At 45.9% G+C, this 18,808-nt stretch overlaps 1 protein-coding gene across 4 annotated transcripts in view; it reads right to left on the bottom strand.

Annotated features, from left to right (window-relative positions):
* The window catches only part of RREB1 (ras responsive element binding protein 1), a 117,031-nt gene that overhangs the window by 72,571 nt on the left and 25,652 nt on the right, over window positions 1-18,808 (bottom strand). Inside the window, exon 1 of one of the 4 annotated variants that reach the window (XM_072329097.1) lies at window positions 13,342-13,436. The exons of the other annotated variants lie outside the window; for them this stretch is intronic. The gene's annotated coding sequence lies outside the window, so the exon portion shown is untranslated. Of the gene's footprint in view, window positions 1-13,341; window positions 13,437-18,808 lie in introns of those variants that run through there. 4 annotated transcript variants of the gene reach the window in all.

Below are 18,808 nucleotides of genomic sequence, written 5' to 3'. Positions count from 1 at the left end.
CTCTCAGTTGTTCAGACAAAGGGAGATGCTGCAGCCTGTAGGTGTAAAAGGTACCCAGTGTAACTCCGTCAAGACCAATGCAATGCATGGCCCCATCGGCAGAATGCTAGGTGCAGCCCTCAGCTGTCTGGCAGGCTGTACAAGTCACTGTGAGTAAAGGGGAGTCTGGACACCTGCACACTGCAAAGAATTGCAGGAAGTTTATTTCAGGAAAGTGGAGGGGAGGAAAAAAAATAAATAAATAAAAATAAAATAAAAAGAAAACAGACCAAAATGTGAACAGGTTTCTTCAGTAAGTGAAGTTTCAAGATGCTGTTCCTCCAGCCAAAAATGTCTGCTGCTGGTCCAAAACCATCCTCCTCTTCCAAAAGAACAGTTCCACTACTTCACACATTGCCACCAAACAGATGATACAGACAATTCTTTCCAAACTCACGTATGAAAAGGACAGTTCACTTCCTTCTGCTCAGTCCCTCTGACAGATAAGATCGCACACCCCAAAACATTCATCTGAAACAAAGTAGTACAAATTATGCTCAGCTCGATTGTGTCGCAGTTGCAAATGTTAACCACAAAGAGAAACACAGAATCATGGGCTACCCCAAGTTGGAAGGGACCCATAAGGACTATAGAGTCCAACTCCTGACAGACTCCAAAACAACCGAGCTCACACACACGGAACAGATCAAGTGACCAGTGCATCCACTCACAGCCATCTCAGCTTCTGCAGCAGGATAGCAAGAGTTTGCTAAGAGGAACCTTGACTCATCTCTTTCAGATACACACGCACAGCAAAGCAACATTAAAGGATCACAGTAGGAGTCAAGATACTGAAATTCATACATACTTTCATGAGGGATGTTCCCATGTGAACATCTTCCCAGTCATATATATACATACGTACACACTCACACAGCCACTCTCTTTTAATTCCAAGAATAAAATCACCTTGCTTTACAGTTTTAAGCCAATCTGTACTGTGGTAATATGTTGCACTAAAAGTAACGCCTTCTATGTCTTTCCACGTACATTGCAACCAATATAAAGAGTACAACAACACTGCTTGATAGAGCAGATTCTCAGCTACAAAACCCTATGTTTCAAGACAGTCACCACCATTACCACTGTACTTCCACCAGTGATGAACAAGACCCAGCATCTGCACCAGTGGAGGTGACTATCTCTGCCGCCACTGCTGAAACACACCACTTGCTGCCTCACTGTGCTTAATTCCACTGTTTGGTCTCCATCAACATTCAGCAAACATCAATGAATGCCAGTGGGTGCCATTTTTCTCCACATGGAGGAATCCAATGGCACACCTCTGCTTCATACACACTTCCACGTCAGATGCCATTTTGTCAGATTGCCCCTCTGCTGCCATCTGTCCCACAGCAACAACACTTAACGGAATACTGGTGGGAATGTTCAGCCTCTACTGCCATAGCAACCAACATCCACTTCTGACATTGTGGGCCTACATCAAAAATTGGAGGCACAAAATGTGCTTCTACCCAAAGTCCCCCCAAACTTCATATGTAATAGATGTTAATTCTACGCAAAAGCAAGGGACAAAGAACATCTCAATGGCAGAAAAACCTTAATTCATACTTTCCCCTCAGATACTAAATTGCAGGAGCTATTTTTCTTCTCCAGTTCAGGCATCATTGCTTTTCACAAAGTTTCATAAGCTCAAATATTACACATAAAGAGGTACAGGGGAAGAATTCAAGGAATTAGTACCACTTTCACCTGTGGAGAAGACAAGTGTGTATTTTAATGAGTTTAAACAAGCAACTAAAGGAGAAACCAAACAAAACCGCCGGTTAAATAAATAATTTTTCACTGTAAGGTGAAAAACGTTTCTCAGCCTACCCACTCATTTCACACATGGTAATGTGGAGGTATAATTCTACCAAAAACTAGAAGACAGTCGCCAGATTTGTTTCGCTTGTTTGTTCATCTGAACTTCAAAGAGGGTTTCCGAAGCCAGAAGATTTCGCCAGCCCGACTTTACTGACAGCTGAAGACAGAAAGGGGCCTTCCTTCATCTGTTAGGGTCTTGCACCACACGGAGGCTATGGAGGTAGCCACTTTTTGAAACAGAAGGAGCAGCAACGTGTTCAGCATATTTCACAGTGAACTCAAAACATTATTCAGTACAGATCCGACATTAAAAAATATGGAAGCTGACAAGTTCAGAGGTTCCTCAGTAAATACACCGCTATTCAGCTTCCTAAACATGCTAAAACAGGGATCATTTCTGAAATAGCAAGGTTTTTAAAGTAAGCAAGCTCCAACAAGGGTTCAGTACTTGAGAGGGTTATCAGACCTCTGGGGGAAGTCAGGGGCTCCATCTTGGCAGTGTTTCATCCCTTCATATACCCAAGAGACCGATTACTCCATGATAAGCAATTAGGAACCCCAGGGAGGACAGTTAACTGTCCTACCAAAACAAAAAGGCTGCACAAATGTAAGTCTCACCAGATTAAAGGAACACTATCTGAAGAAAAGCAAATTGGTGTTTGCTCCTTTCTACTGGAACTTGCAAAGATTACGCTTTGCCTACATATGGCACACAAAGATCTCCGAAATCCCAAATTTGAGCACGTACTTGCTGCTAAATTGGTAACAAATGCTCTGAAGCATTTTCTTTCCCAAGACACCAGCGCCGTGATGCAGGAAAAAAGGAGGAGGGATGGAGGGGAAGAATACAGTAAATAGTGATTAGAAGACTTGAAATAGTAATCTCATTCAGTTAAATTTGTTTTCCTCATTGTTAAAACTATGCCCAGTCGAGGGTAAGCTACAAAAGAGAGACCTGGGGAAGGGCTGTGGGAGGCTCCTGCTTGCAGCAAGGCACCTATGTGTATCACCATCCTGCCCATGTTAAACATTTATCTCCAGCAAAGCCGAGGGCCGAATTCACCTTTCGCCTGCCAGCTGATGTAGAAGCTCCAGCACACACTGCCACTGCCAGTGACAGAGTAAGTTCTGACTTACGTCAGGCACAGTACATTTCAAAGTACTTTGACAGCTTAAAATATGAAGGAACGCTTTCCAATAAGACGACCCCCTGTTCGTTTCTGCCCTTTTATCTTTTCTTAACAGTTTGCCATCCAGTGATAGGAGGGAACTCCAGCTGCATAGCCTGAGCTTTTATCTTCTGCTGACCATGCAACAACACAAAGCTCAGCGCTGGATTTCCTGCTGCTTGCCTAAAGGGGCTGTTCAGCTTGTTTAAATATTACTTGCCTTGAGAGCCTTGGAGTTGTGCCCAAGCGCTGTACTGTATCTTCCCAGCATCCATTTCAGCATGTACTTTAAAGGTCTTTAGGTTCGATGTACTATGCTCTCCCTTGCGACAGGAGGAGCCTGATGCCTCCAGGAAAAAAAGAAAACCCACACAACTCCTCCCTCTCCCCCCAGTTAATCCCCACGCCTCATTCTGTTACACAGCGAAAAGAAGTCCCTCTTCATCCCAAAAGCATGCAAACATATTTAGTTCAGTAAACTGAACCAATTACAACCAAGGCAAAGACATTCCAGCATGAAAGTCGGCAGCTAGAAGAAATCAGATGCCATGTATCACTTACGGCAAGCTATCAGAGCCCTGTGAGCAAACAGCCGACAAGGTACAGGACCAAAAGAGGACTTTTAAGGCGAGCTGTGGCTTGGTAGCCTCCTGTCATGCTGAGTTTAGGAAGTCTCCACAGTGGATTTTAGAAAGTAAAAATCTTCAGATGGGACCTCCTCAGAATTTGTGAACAAAACACCGTATTGCTATATTGCTGTCTTTCCTACTTCAGAGCGGGGATGCAAATAAACTGCAGCTTTTACAAAAGCAAGAAAGGATCGGTCTGTGCAGACTCTTTCAAAGTCCCTCATGTTCACAATTACCATGCCACAGAAAGGCTGAGCTCTGCTACAAGGTCAGCAGTAAGATAACCTTGGCTGAACAAGAAGCCCTGTGCCAGCCAGCCCGGCAGAGCATAAGGTGGCTGCCATGTGGCCCAGCAGGCCCGTGCTGCTCCCCAGCCCATTCCAGGGGAAAAGGATGGCAGGCAAGCCCAGGCTAAAATAAACTCGTGGAACTTGTGGATACAGACATGCTAGTAAGGAAAACTTTAGCCAATGCTGACTGCCAGAACTGTCCTGGAAGAAGATGCCTCTCATACCCCATCTTGCTCCTGAGATGCAGTGATACACGTCCCCCCACAAGCTGATTTAGAACTACGGCTGCAAGGAATCTCAAGGCTAGATACTGAAAACAGTTTTTAATCCATTCCGCTTTGCCTCAGTCTGCAGAGCACAGACTGACTTAACCTGATGTAAGCCATGGCTGTCATTCAGAAGGACGGACAGCCAGTCCTTGCTTAACCTCTCAGCTCCCGCTGCACCCTTTTCCCTCAGGCCTAGCAGTGATCTGGGACCGTGGAATCAGCCATAGATTTGTGGTGTTTGTATTTTGTGTGTTTCTCTATACGTGCATGCAAACATATTTCACCATCAGCCTTCGAACAGGGTAGCTGAAGCATCGTCAAATTACACCCTCTATTTGAGTGCGGGATGAGAGACCTGAGCAAGAATGTTGTCTGTAACTCTACTCCTGCGGTGCTGCAGTACCAGCGAAAGATGAAAAGATGTCGTGGAACAAACTCTCAGCCAGATCCATCTGCAGAGTCCCTCCTCCTGCTTCCCTTCGCTTCCTTCCCTCCAGCTCAGAGCTCATTTGCAGTCCTTCTGGCATAGAGAACACCTCTTACCATTTAAAATTCTACCTGAAGTTCAGCTCAGGTAAATATATTACCACAATTACAATGTTCTGCACTGCATCTCTTCCACGGCATCCCTGGAAGAGGGGAGCAAGAGAGCAAGAGCAGTCCCAGGCAGTCTGTCAGTCATTTTACTGCTTGTCTATCCAATCTCTCCCAGATCAAGGACTGGGTGTACCTTTTGTGCAGCACTAAGCACAAAGCAAACAAAACTCCAGAATATCTCCACCCTCGGCCTCCCCCAGAGTTCTCAGGGCTGATTTAAAGTGCATTTTCCACATTTTTGTTGGTTCACAAGCAGCTGTAAAGGGCCCTGTCCCCATGCACAAAGTTATCCCTGCCCCCCCCCAAAGAAAAAACAGCTCATGATTCATTAAGCTACGTCAGCAACAATGCTGGAACAGTCTGCCACCATGTACCACTACGTGTCTCAACCAGAGCTACAGAACGGTAAGCAGGGCAAAAAGCTCACCTGGAGTTCTCAGTTACTTTAGAAAAAATATTTACAAACCTTGGAGCCTTGGACTTAACCTGCAGCTCAGTGGGAATGGCACACATGCTCCAACACTGGCAGCTGACCGACTCCAGAGAGCGGCCTTTACTGCACAGTGCATCACCTTAAGGGGATGGAATGGGACAGAAGTGGAGAAAAGAAACCAAAGCTGCACGGAGCAAGGACATGCAGCCTGGCTGCGTGTCCTCAGGCGCTGCTAGCTCACATTGCTTGCACCATCTGATCGCTCAAAGCTAAACATGGAATGTAGGTAGCAAGTCATAACGCTGTGCAGGGCTGGAGACGTGACTATCAGCTGTTTCTGCATTATAATTACTGCACTGAGGTACAGCAGGACCAAACGTTTGCCTGTGCGGATTTCTGTACTGCTTTAATTCATTAAAAATAACAACGAAGGCTGCAGATCACTTACAGATTCAAGATCACCATCACTTTTCTGCGGGCCTGGAATTTAAGTTCTCAGTCATCCAGACAAGAGAAGGGAGCAGTATTATTTTGCTTTATTCAAAACAGCATTAAGAAATCATTTCCTTATATTATCATATTCTCTGGTGAACTGAATAATACTGACCCTCGGCTCCCACTGGGCCTTAACTGATGCAAACTGTTTCCTCAGGTTCTTTCTTTCTCCATGTTATTTTTGTCCTAACATGCACAAAGTACAAGCACGGGGCTGGGTTTTGCAACTCTGGGCTGAAAATGCAAATATCTTCATTGGTACAGCTGGAAGGGAAGGCTTAACTTTTAGGCAATTTGTTACTGTATCACGTTCAGAATTAAGCCAAGCTCAAAGCACTCACGTCAGTGAGGAAATGATTTAAGCCAGTGATTCAACACAACTTACTGTCCAGGCTTTGCCTTGCATGTGAAGATTAAGTTATTGCGAGCACAAACTGTCAGACAGTGCCATTAATTTTAGTACAACACATCAGCAGAAGAACAAGAAAAACAGTACTAGAATCGACCGAGAACTTGCAGCAGTATGGACACAAACCTTTTATGTTACATAAAACAATACAGGCAGCACAAACCAAGACAGCACAGACTCTTTCCAAACGACTGAAGGCCAAGGGATGCTTCCAAGAGATTATTCCAGAGCTACCTCCATCTTCCTGCTGGAGAGTGGGCTCCCCTCACCCACCCATCCCTTAACAGAAACAAATGAAGGAGCACATTAGCACTTTTCTAGATAAAGATGCTTTCACAGCAGAATCCCTGTGAGGGCTGAATACAAAGGGATGCCCTCCCCCCTCACTTCAAAGTTGCCATTTTTTGCATGAGCAGCGATGCACCCGGATGCAAGGTGGTTATCAGGAAGGTGGCAGGAAGGGACCAGTGCAGCATGAGCCACAGCTGTGCTCTAGCAGGTCAGAGAAGCGCGCTGGTGGCCAGCAGACCAGAACTTCTGTTAGCAGCAGCAGAACACCAGCTCTAAGAAACCACTTCCTATCCGATTCTCCCTCCTGACGCCTTGCTTCCTACTGCCATTCAGAACAGCCAGGCAACTGATCTCTAGCCATCCAGCAGAATTGGCCAACACAACCTCACCCAGCCTACCGCACCAACAAAAACCACCAACGAATCGAGCTGGTGGTTAACTGCAAACTTGTGCTTCACTGGCGGCATTGAAGCAAGGGTTCTCTCTTTCCCATTCCACAGACGCTGCTCTCTCAGAAATCCACTCCGCACAACCTCTGATTTACAACTACAAACATCCCACACATCTGCTTCCACCTGGTGGATTACCAGAGATTCAGACTATAGCACTTCTCAAAACAGTCGTGTAAACTCACCCCTGAAATTGGCAGCACGGTAATGCTGTGGGCAGCACCAGAGGGGAGGAGCATTGGGTTTTGGGGGGGAAAGGGGAGCTGGTGAGAAAAGGAATACCAATCACTCTTAAACACCTTCTCAGACTTCATCTTTTCTCTCTTGAAAAGCAAAGAAGGGACTTTTCTTTCATTCTGATGAGTTCCTCAAAACAGAAGAGAGCAAAGCTATTCAATCTTGCTCCTTGCTGCTTAGCACGAATGAATATCCTCAGCCAAAAATCTTGTCCAACAACTTAGAAAACACTCTTTCTGCAGTTTCTACTTCCATAACCAAGCAAAAAAAAAGAGTTATTTTTTTTTAAAGTGTATATTAAAAACACACACTACACATACATACTGCTCATAATCCAAGCAAATATACATACATATATATATATATACATATATATATATATATACATATATCCTGAAAAGTTTTATTTATTGCTAGCTTTAACTATGGAAACCTGGGGCTATTGTAACACTTCAGCAAAGAAAATGAAACAGGCCAAGGAGCATCCTGAAATACTCTCTGCTGTAAAACCTTTCAGACCTTGCTTCAAAACATGTCTTTGCTATGGTACCTGTAAATGCAGCTCTGCAGCACCTTCTAATTCCATTCTCATATGCATGTTTTTATAGTTCCAGCACTGGTGGTATCTCATTCTCAGCACTTGCAAGCCCAGCAAGACCCACTCTGGAGACCCACACTTTCTGCTGCTGCAGTTTCCCCTGAATGGAAGAAAAGGTGAGCAGTGCTACAGCCTTACTCCTTTCTCTCACTATGATGCATGCAGGCCATTGCAAATCACGCTGAAGGGCTATATACAAACCAAGGCTACAGTCTTGGTCTACTCAGGCCTCTGTCTCCTTCTACTGAGTTGACCCACTAACTTTCACAGAAGCTTCAAACAGACACTACCAAAGGCTCCTAGGGCCAGCTATGGTCTGCAACAGAGGGCTACTGGGGACCATGCACTACATGTCCAGGTACTTAGGAACTTCTATGCCTTTGTTTTAATTTAAGAATCATAGAATGGCCTGGGTTGAAAACGACTTCAAAGATCACATAGTTTCTAGCCCCCTGCCATGGGCAGAGTCACCAACCACCAGACCAGGCTGCCCAGAGCCACATCCAGGCTGGCCTTGAATGCCTCCATGGATGGGACACCCACAACCTCCTTGGGCAACCTGTTCCAGTGTGTCATCAGCCTCTGTGTGAAGAATTTCCTCCTAATATCTAACCTATATCTCCCCTGTCTCAGTTTAAAACCATTCCCCTTTGTCCTATCACTATCCACCCTCATAAACAGCCATTCCTCCTCCTGTTTATATGCTTCCTTCAAATACTGGAAGACCACAATGAGGTCTCCCCAGAGCCTTCTCTTCCCCAAAGAGACCAGCTGTGTTTGGCAAGGTGTGCAAATCTTGCCTGACTGCTTTCAAGCTACTCATACATGGAACAGAAGCACCAGTAAAGTTAAATACAACCAACAGAACAGCTTTTTTGGTCTGACACCAGCAAACCCCTCATGCAGAAATTCTATACCTCTGGGTCACAGCACTGGAGAAAATATTTGGGCATTCACCGTGTTGTTTGCTAGTGAAACAGCACACAGATATACAGGTACAGAAAGCTGCTAAATTGCTACATCAATGCCAACCTGAGCATTCACAGAGATGATCCAGCTTACCCCAGTCTGGAGTCAGAGGGACAAGAGGATGCTTGGCTTTCATGGGATCATGTGCAGGCTTTTTCCCCCACACATACTGCATCAGACATAAAGAGCAGAACACGCCATAGTATGCGCTGCTGCTGACACCTCTGCCAGCTTATTTCATCAACTGCTGTACCTGCAATCTCCCACCCCCTTCCCACATCTCAGCACTCCTGCAGTAGAACTCTGAGGACTAGAAAAAATGGTCGGACACCTCCCACTCCCCACCTTTTTTTAGGGTAGCATAGATTTGCTTTGTCTTCTAATAAGAAAAGAGAGGACATGAAAAAGAATTCAAAACCTGAAGTTATTTTCCCTTAGTTGCACACTTAGAAATGGCTGAAGTCCTTTTTTTTATTATTAGTTTTATTACGTATTTCTCTTTCAACCCAAACAAATGTGGCCTGAAGCTAAACACCTGAAATGTGGTGTTCCAGTACAACTGGTTAAAGCTTAGTAGAGCTGCATGCAAGTGAAAACAAGGCTCAGAATAAAGGTGCCCAGTGATCTCTGACTGAAATACCCGTGGCAGCCCAGCTTCTTGCTCACATTGGAATTTACCAGCATTATTGTCCCATCTGGCTCTCTATGTATACCTTGACATTAGGTAGCTGACTAAGCTCCCTACAAACTGGCCTGGTCAGTCCCAGTCACCCCCATCCCAAACCAGTGAAAGCTGACAGCTTGACATCCTCTCAAAAGGTGAAATGAAGTCTTGAACCACAATGGTGGAAATGCCAGCAAATACTACAGGTATCTTTTACCTCTTCTCTAGTTGCTGTCCTAGCCCCTCGTCCCAGAATTCAAGAGGGATGTTCAGGGCATTTTTGGGTTTGCTGACTTTAGTTCCATTGGATAAACTCCAATCCTGGTTGTTCACAAGTCGAAAAATGTTTGCTTGGAAAAGAAAGCAGAAATATGCTGCACTTCTCTCACAGTCACTCCATTCCAAGAGCCACAGCTTTAGCACTTCCAGTTTCCCATCTCATTAAGTGTCTTGCAATACTTGTTTTTGTAACCATTTTCCATGCTGTCTACACAAAAAACTATCTCGGAAGCCAGAAGAACTACATTCCTTACATATGGACCCTTTCCAGACTCATTCCAATACTTTCTGTGCTTAAGGTCCTATACACTCATGAACACAGATCACTACAGGCCCAGCAGTTAATTCATTTTCAAGTTGCCCTAATTTTGAGGCTAAACACTTTTTAAACTTCTCAGTCTCTCATGTTCCCATAACTTCTTAAGGAAGTTAAATTGCCTCCCAAATTCTCTCAGTTCTCTGTTGCAACAATGGCATTTCAGCATCCTCACTTGCCCTCTGATAAGCCACTGAGCCAGTCTGCATTTCCGTGCACGCAGAGGGCAACTTGTATTAACTACAACAGACACAGCATCTTTCTTTCCAAGGACTTCTGAGTGAGATGCCACTTGTTTTCCAGCTTTTCCTTTTCAATTCTTTCAGGACAGGAATACTTCCTCTTTCCGCTCTTTCCTCATCACCTTCATTCTGGAAGTTTACAGCTCACGGACCCCATGGTAGACACCAAGGCCTTTGGCGAATCAGTGCATGGCTATTAGCTACGACATTAAGGTTCAGACAAGATACAAAGCATAAACATGCTTCCAAAAACTTTAAAACCCAAATGCAAATGTTCTGCCCATCTTCTTGAATGTCAGACAATAGAAAATGGTAATAAAGGATGCCACAGCAAGAGAAGCCGTCAGCCAGCTGTCCATGGTCTGATGACAAGTCCTTGGCAGGAGGGGATGGAGACCCAGCCACCACTGGTGAGACATATGGGCCTTCGAAATTCATGCCCACCTCAGTCTCTGCACAAGATCTGGTCCTGCTGACCAGGCCCCACGTTCATCTCACCGTGATCCTTACACTGTGATCTCTTTGACACAATGAATGATCACTGAGCATCACTGGCGGCAACCTGAATCTCCCGTGGATGGCATATACGACTTCTCTTTCTCCAGCTACGGCACTACCATTCTGGGGCTCAACAGCGCAAACTCAAGAGTTACAGCAATAAGTAAACAGGTGGTCACTTCCTGAGGTCAAAACGTACCTGCAAATGCAGGTTCACAATGCAATGCACAAATATTTATTTTCTCTGCGTACTTTTACATCCTCTATGCCTTGGAAAGCTTTGGTGGTTTTGTATTTTGTTTTGGTTTTTTAAAGGAAGAAAAAGAAAGAACAAAAATCCCCAGTTCTTCCAGTTTCTGTACAGGGAGCAAATCCTCCAATACTCCCTTTGTGTGCTCGGGCCCCAGAAAGCTGCCAGAAACAGTCGAAGGATGGGGGATGAAGGAAGTTCTCTGTGATTAATCCCGCTTTCAAAAGGCTTTAGAAGTAACTATGATCAAGCACATGCAATGCATTGCTGAAATCAATATGAAAACTCAGAATGGAAACCATTTTAGAAATCACTACAGCTTTAGGTTTTGTATTTATTTACATGTTTGACAGTAAATGATGAATGGGTTCCCATAGAATCAAACAGATTTTCGAATTCAAGATATAATCCCACACAAACTGGTATCCTTACGTCTTTCTTGTACATCTGTATCATAGGATCAGTGGTACAAACATGAGGATGAATACCTACGAGGTTTATAATCAGACCTTTGCATCAAAATCTTTACTGAACAATCTGACAAAAGGATGCCTACTTTTAGTATATATGGTTCCACATGACTTGACTCATTTACAACCTGTAGTATTTAGCTCTGGAGACAAAAGGAGACACGCTTCTCCCCCAGTCAGATGTAGTAAATCCATGGCAGTCAACACAAAACCCATCAGAGACACAAGAATCAGGCCTTTGGGATGGTACGCTACCGGCTCCTGCATGGTTAAGCCTGATGAGTTTGCTGAGGCACAGCTTTTAGCCAAGTGCTTTTTCATACTAACTCACCCACAGAGCAAAGACGATTAATCACCATTTATTACTCACCTTCTGGCAACACCCACTCTAAGCTAGGCACCGTCCAGACACATCAGGAAGACAGTCCTCATCTGAAGGGTCTGCCATAAAAGGGAGCCATTTCTGAGACCCGATCCCAACAGATACGGCTGCCAGGATCCACCAGATTAAAGCTGCTCACAGGATACCTTAAACGTGAACGCAGTTCTTTCAGAAAGTGACAGGACTTGTAGTAAATACACCAGCTGTACCTGGTTGGCACTGCCTGCCAACTCCACTGGAGTTACAGTACAAATAATTCTTATGAAAGGATGTTGCTGAAGAAATATGGAGAACCTTCACAAGACTATCACAGCACTCAAATGACCAGAGCCCATCACTTGGTTACAGTACATAGGAAAGTTGTTATTCTCTTCTTCTGCAGCATTAGTAACTTCTCAAACAAAGAAGCCTGATTGAGGCAGACAGTGAGGGGCTTATCAGCTTAGGAAATGGGAAGGATGGTCCAATTAACCGCCAAGCAGTCAGACATAATTCAGTCTGACGAGGCCAATGAGAGACGAGTCAGAGAAATACATGTCCTGTCCATTTACATAACACCTAAACATTCCCCCACCGCAAACTCTTCTCTTCTGCAGCACAGGCCGCCAGGGGAAAACCTCCCTGCACCCATCTGCAGCTAATTGGCACTCTCTCTGACTAAGAAACCATCTCTGAGGTACTGGAGGCATCACCACGCACTAAGCTGCCAGGCACTAAAGAGCTGCCACAAGGCAGGGACAGAAAGCTCCGAGCAAGGTTACCTGGGGTCCTCACCACCACACTGTCACCTCACAGTCCAGGGAATGGGGAAAGAAGTAGAGAGCACAAAAAAAAGGCAAACAAAACCTACCCCGGTCTAGGTTGACAGGCTTCGTCTCCTTTTCCCAAACCACTTCAGAAAGAGTCAGAACAACACTAAAGTCATTTCACAATGTTTAACAAAAAGAAAAAAAAAAAGAAAAAAAGAAAAAAGCTGAAGGCAATCCATATGTAACAGCTGATGAAGAAAGCTGTGAATCCAGCCTGAGAGCTGCTTCTCACATTCTCTGCTGCGCTGAGTGCACTGCTGGCACCAGGTGAGCAAACGGGAGGCAGAGAGAAATTCCATGAAAGATGCTAGAATGAAAAGAGAAAGCTCTCAATGGATCGTACCTTAAGCATCACCTAGGAGGCAACAGGTATCTGAAACAGAGAGGGAGAAAAGGAAAATGCCTCAAAAAGAGTCCCTGAGCCATTGATTCATAAACATGAGCCTTGCATGACATTTATGGCAAGAGCAGCATCTTTACTCTGCAACAACAACACACGCACAGGACTCAGCCCATCCTTTGATAACTTGTGTGTAACCCCCCCATTTCTCAAAGTGCCAGACTTCAGGCTACTGTAATCCAAAACACAGGCTGATAAAAAAAACAAGTCACTGGTGGGATATATTTACGTTACACATGGTGACATCCTATTTGCCAGCTGGTTACCAGGAGCTAAGGAATTTGCACGGTACCACTGAAGTTGCAGCAGGGTGTTATGGCGAGCACTCACCAGGCTATATATGGTATGTTTACTGAAGGATCAGGCATAAACATGTTACAGAAGGACTGATGTCGTGCACCGGACACCGAGCTTGCTGCTTGGAAAGCAGTCTGTCACATACCCCTCGTGCTCCTGGCCACAGGTGCAAGTGAAACCTCTAGAAAACAGGAACAGGTTATGCTGCGAGTAATGATTAACTGCTGGGAGTATCAGCACAGCCAGCTCCACCCGCCTGCACTCTCCATCTCCTCTCTGCCTCCACGGGTACTTCGGGGCCCGGGGAAGTCCACAAGGCAGCCAGGCGCATGCTGTGCTGTGCAGAAGGGATGATGGGCACAAACAAGTGCACCCGCTCCTTCTCCACAAACAGCTGGCAGCAGGCGAGCCAGCGCCGCAGCTCCCCGCCTGCCAGCGATGAAGCCGAGTCCGCACAGGCCTATTTCATAACAGGGGGGAGAAAAATCCTGAAAGGGCAGAGGGAGGAGGGTGGACTAAAGATGCCTTAAAGCGCAGCAGAAGGTTCGTATCTGGCTTCAGAGTCCTGCCTAACCTGTTCTATGGTATGTTCCGTTTAACTCTCGTTTTGTTGGTTTGCTTTTCTGTTGGCAGCCGGAGCCCAGCTGCAGCCCCTTCTCTGCTCCGACACCTTTCACACCCTGTCACGCTCCAGCACAAACACCGGCCCACGGGAAGGGGATGCCAGAAAACAAAACGTTGAGCCCAACACAGGCTGATCCTGGACACGTGGCTTCTTTATGACAGGGAACAGAAGCAAACTGACCAACCCAGCGACACTGCCAGCCCACCGGTGTCAGCTTGTTGCCTTCATCGCTACTCCTCTAGCGCCTCAAAAATACAAGCTACACAAACAGTAAGGGGGTGGGGAAGTAAAGCAGAGAAAACCCCAAACCACACGCTCAGAAGACTGCATGCCCCGAAAATCTAAGCAGAGAGTGGGGGTGGAAGCACCGGGACACGTTCTCACCACTGCAGCAGATTTATGTCTTCACTGTGTGCAGTACCCACGGGGTTAATGGACAGCCCAAAGATCAGCCATCTACCTGCTAAGCAACACAGGCATCAACTCAAAGCTCTGCGGGGGGTTTGACATGGGCTGAACAGTTTCTGACCGATGGCAAGAACGTGGGCTTGCTCAGTAGCCATTTTAAGCAACAGATGCATTCATCACGGGAGCACGGTAACAAAGGAACCGGGGGCAAAAACATGGGGCAGAAACACAGACCCCTAAAAGCTCAGTAACACACAGACGGCTCGATCACAGCAGCAGCATGCGTGAAATGCACTGAAAGAAACCAACAAAGAAGAGAGATGATTAAACGACCTTCCGAGCACAGCAAATCACTCGGAGCAAAAGCAAATCCCTCAGAGCAATGAGTGCAGGGCACAAGAAATGGCCTGGTTTCCCGTCAGTTGTTTCATATGTTTTCCAGGGAGCTCTCGTGCTGTGGGAAAGATTTCTGCGTGCATTGAAAGTAAGCCTGCAACATCCCCTTCCACTCCCACAGCAAGTATGCAATCCATAAAAGATTAAAGTGCTGCAGACATATGCTTCAGCTAAGACTCTTCTTTTTTCTTCTTTTAATCATATCAACAGTTTAGCACTTGCTGCGTTTTATCAAGCTATTTTGCCATCCCTTTTTAAGGCAGTAAGGGACAAGGGGAAGAGATGGAGTGCAAGTGCGTGAGCCGCAGGCAGCCTGTAACTCAAACGCTGCTTTACAGATGTATTTACTACACGATTTGTCTTTGGGGGCTTTTCAGGCCAGGGAGGCCTTTGTTTCTGCACGCTATGCACTTGCCAGCTCCTAACAAATGAGCAATCACACGGAGAGCAGATCTGCATCCTTCCGTGGGCCGTCCAAGCTGAGACATGGAGATGTGCCTGAGAAATTCCCCACCAGCTACTAGAAACCATCTACCACCTTGGTCACGCGAGCACCTAAAGCCTGCTGCAGTTCTTAACTGTGCTGCAGTCACATGAAAGAGAACAAGTTTCCTCCTCCCACCCGCATCTCGTGGGTAACATTACGTGGGCAGTGAATATACAGAGGAACACGGTGAGGGTGGGCTGTAAAGTTCTACGTATTTCTTTTTGGTGGGGGGATTATTATGTTTCAGTCAAACCTGCCCAAGGCTCAGAATGAGTATCCAGAAGAGGGTGAGGTGGGGAATCCTCATCTTCTGCACCACCGCCTTCCTACAAGTGGGCACTACTAGTTTCCCCTGCTTATTAAATATGGTGGAGGAGCATGGAAAGGATTTCTACATAGTACAAGCTCCGAGGTGGCAGGGCCGCCTTAGGGGTGTTCTTATTTGTTGGAGGCACTCAGCAGGTAAGTAAGCAGAGAGGCGAGAAGAGGGCACTGCGCTTCTGAGGAGAAAAGCCAGGCACTGTGACAAAGGCAGCAAGCAGAGAGTGTGGATGAGCAGTGATTTAGCTGCTGGGGCCAGACCCTCACACAGCCTCCCTTGTGGCTGCGATGGAGCTCTGTGCCACGCAGCCCCTTCTGCTGCCCCAGGCACAGTATGGCCGAGGGCTGCAGGCCTGTGCTATGGCCAAACTACACTTACCACAGGCAGGGAGTAATTGGGGAGAGCAGCAAAGAGAAGCACCGAGTTTCACATGAGATGCCATTTCCTCAGACACCGAAGCACACAGCATCATCTATACAGTCCCTAGCAAAATAAGCAGCAGGTAGGAGGGGAAATAGAGCGGTTCGATGAAACAGAATAAACATAGGTAAGCACCAACATGTTCAGTGTGCTAAATGCATTTCCACTGAAGTTATAACTGAGAGTGCCCCCGATAACACAACTACATCTGTAACGTTACACTCCGTATCCACTTCATAAAACATTTAAAAACTTGTTTTTTGCCTCGGCCCGCCTACACAAAACAAGGAAGAAATCATCAGGAACTCCCTAAGAAAAATCAGCCTTCAAGTGGCAACGTACGCTCACTGAGTAACACTTATTTCTGCAAAACTACTGTTCTTTATACATTTTGCATCTGAAAGCTGCAAGTCTCACACGCGCGCACACAAAAGACAGACAGACTGCTGCTGTGGACAAAATGGTGCCATTTAATACAAAAATCTGGTTTATGCACAGACTGGCTGTAGTGCATGCTGGTCCGAAGCAGAGTGGGATGCAGCCAGTTATATCGAACAGTTGTGCCCTCAGCAACAAACGGTGCATTCATAAAGCTGGGAAAGCCTCTGTCTAGGGGCTCTAAGCACTGCAAAGGAAACAATCGGTTGCTGACATTTTCTGAGGGAGGGGATGGTGAAAAGAGGTTGAGGGGGAGCAGTATGATCTACAGGAAAGTTATGTGCTGAAGAAATATCAAAACACAGGGAATGAAACAAACTGCCACTGAGCTACCTTTGTACCCTGACTGCATTAGCTAGCATGTAACAAATGAGCAACACCACCTGAAAAAGACAAGCACTTGGAAAACACTTGGCCAGTCAAGAGTGCAGAAGAAAAGGAAGAAGAGAAACTCCAGCCTTCTTGTAGAACACTGGCCCATGAAGACGCGACAGACATCACGCAGGCTGCAGCACACAAAGCCGCATCTGACAGCTTCACACAAGTCTTTTACCCTCGCCTTTATTAGCTATGCCACCTCCACACTGGTAACGAAAAGCCAACATCTGGTGCTAGCTAAATGTCAGCACAGACAATCCCTTTAATAAAAATTTAAAGAGTCTGCATCCTAACGAGGAAGTCCCTCGTGCTTTGAATGTACGACCCTCCACCAGAGCTGCAAGGCTGAAGCAAGCTAGGCTCTTTGGCTGCAGAACTTTGTTGGGCCCCCTGCTACCTCAGCATGGGGATGCTGGCCCTGTGTGGCCCATCTGGAGGATTCACCTGGTCAACAATCCACACCCAGCTGTCTACCAACAAGCCACAGGATGGAGAAACCCCGCCAAAGTGGCGGCCCTGACCAGGCTCCTACAGGAACAGCAGGTCGTACGTCTTATGCTTCCCACTTCATAACGCTCCTGGCCTGAGGGCTGCCAGATGCAGGCTGTGGGTGTACTCCTGAAGTCCCAGAACGTCCCTTGTGCGCAGACATGGTCTGTGGGTGCCCAGGTTCTGCTGCAAAGTGGGACCGTGCCGTACTGCCTGCCCTCAACCCAGGAAGTGGGTACCAGGCATCCTCCAAACTGCAGTGCTGAGGTTAAATCCTCAGATACGTGAGACACACACAGAAGTGAACATAAAAGTCTTCCTAAATGGAAAAGTACAGCATATTAATAAACGCATACAACCTCCTCTACTGAGACTGAGTTCTACTGAGACTGGCCACTAAAAACCAACCCCAAAAATCACAGACTGTACCTGAAGTTCAGTGGGAAGGCCAGGGAGAGTTCCTCTCAGAGGAGAAATGAGCTGAGGCCTGCCTGCACACTGATCAAAAAGGAGAAATGTCTCATTAATCATTCTTGGCTGCCCCAAGGCTACAACAAGGCATCCATCGTGTTTTCTGCAAGCATTTGCATGGCACAGAGGTCTCTCGTGTCTTACAGGAAGACAAAAGTTTTGTAGTAAGCTGAGCCTGAACATGGTAGTTAAAGGGTAAAGGGATATCTTCTCCAGACAGGAAAGACCCAGTTAAAGGACAGACTGCAGAAAACTTGGGTAAGAGTTGACAGAGTCCCTATATGATAATATCAAAGGACTTTCTACACCACAGATTTCAGAGAACGCACTGAAGACTTTGCGAGGGCATCTAGAAAAGGACATACGTAATTCTTCCTGCCCACTGCGTACCTGACCATTCTTTGAGATCCTTCCATGAAACAGGACTGCGGCACTGACAATATATGTGTTTTTCCACAGAACTTCTTTTTTTTTTCTAAAAACAGGATGAGTGGTTCATCAAGAGCGAGCCCTTCCTGTGCCTCTATGATACGAGGCAGACAAAACCCATGAGTCTGTTGGAAACGAGGAACAAAAGCCGGGAGCACACCCAGCCAGTTATGGCAGGGAAAACTGAGCAGGCTTTCCACAGGGTATATCAAGGCAAGAGATGAATGGTAATGCTTTGGTTTACCAACCGAGAATTGTAAATAATTGCTATTGCAATAAACACTGCACTGTATTTGCATAAATAATCTCAAAAAAAAACCAACAACAAAAACCTGCATGAAAAGCCACTTTGTTAGTGCTTCTTATCAGTTGAGGACCTACAGCAGCTACATAACTGCTGAAGTCTTTGCAGAGGCATTAAAACAATCTAAAAACCGTCTTTCCTGCTTTATTCCTTGGAAAGTTTCCAGATAAGGCCAAAGTTGACACACACATTCCCATTAAACTTGCCCTTAGTACTAAATCAATATATTTTAGAATTCAAATTCATAGAATCATAGAAACGTTGAGGGTGGAAAAGTTCACTAAGCTCATCTAGTCCAACCATTAACCCATCCCCACCATGCCCACTAACCAT

The sequence above is a fragment of the Excalfactoria chinensis genome, chromosome 2 (assembly GCF_039878825.1).
Source record: "Excalfactoria chinensis isolate bCotChi1 chromosome 2, bCotChi1.hap2, whole genome shotgun sequence".
Taxonomy (NCBI): domain Eukaryota; kingdom Metazoa; phylum Chordata; class Aves; order Galliformes; family Phasianidae; genus Excalfactoria; species Excalfactoria chinensis.
Note: the sequence above shows the minus strand (reverse complement) of the source record. Positions and strands in the feature narration are given on the sequence as shown.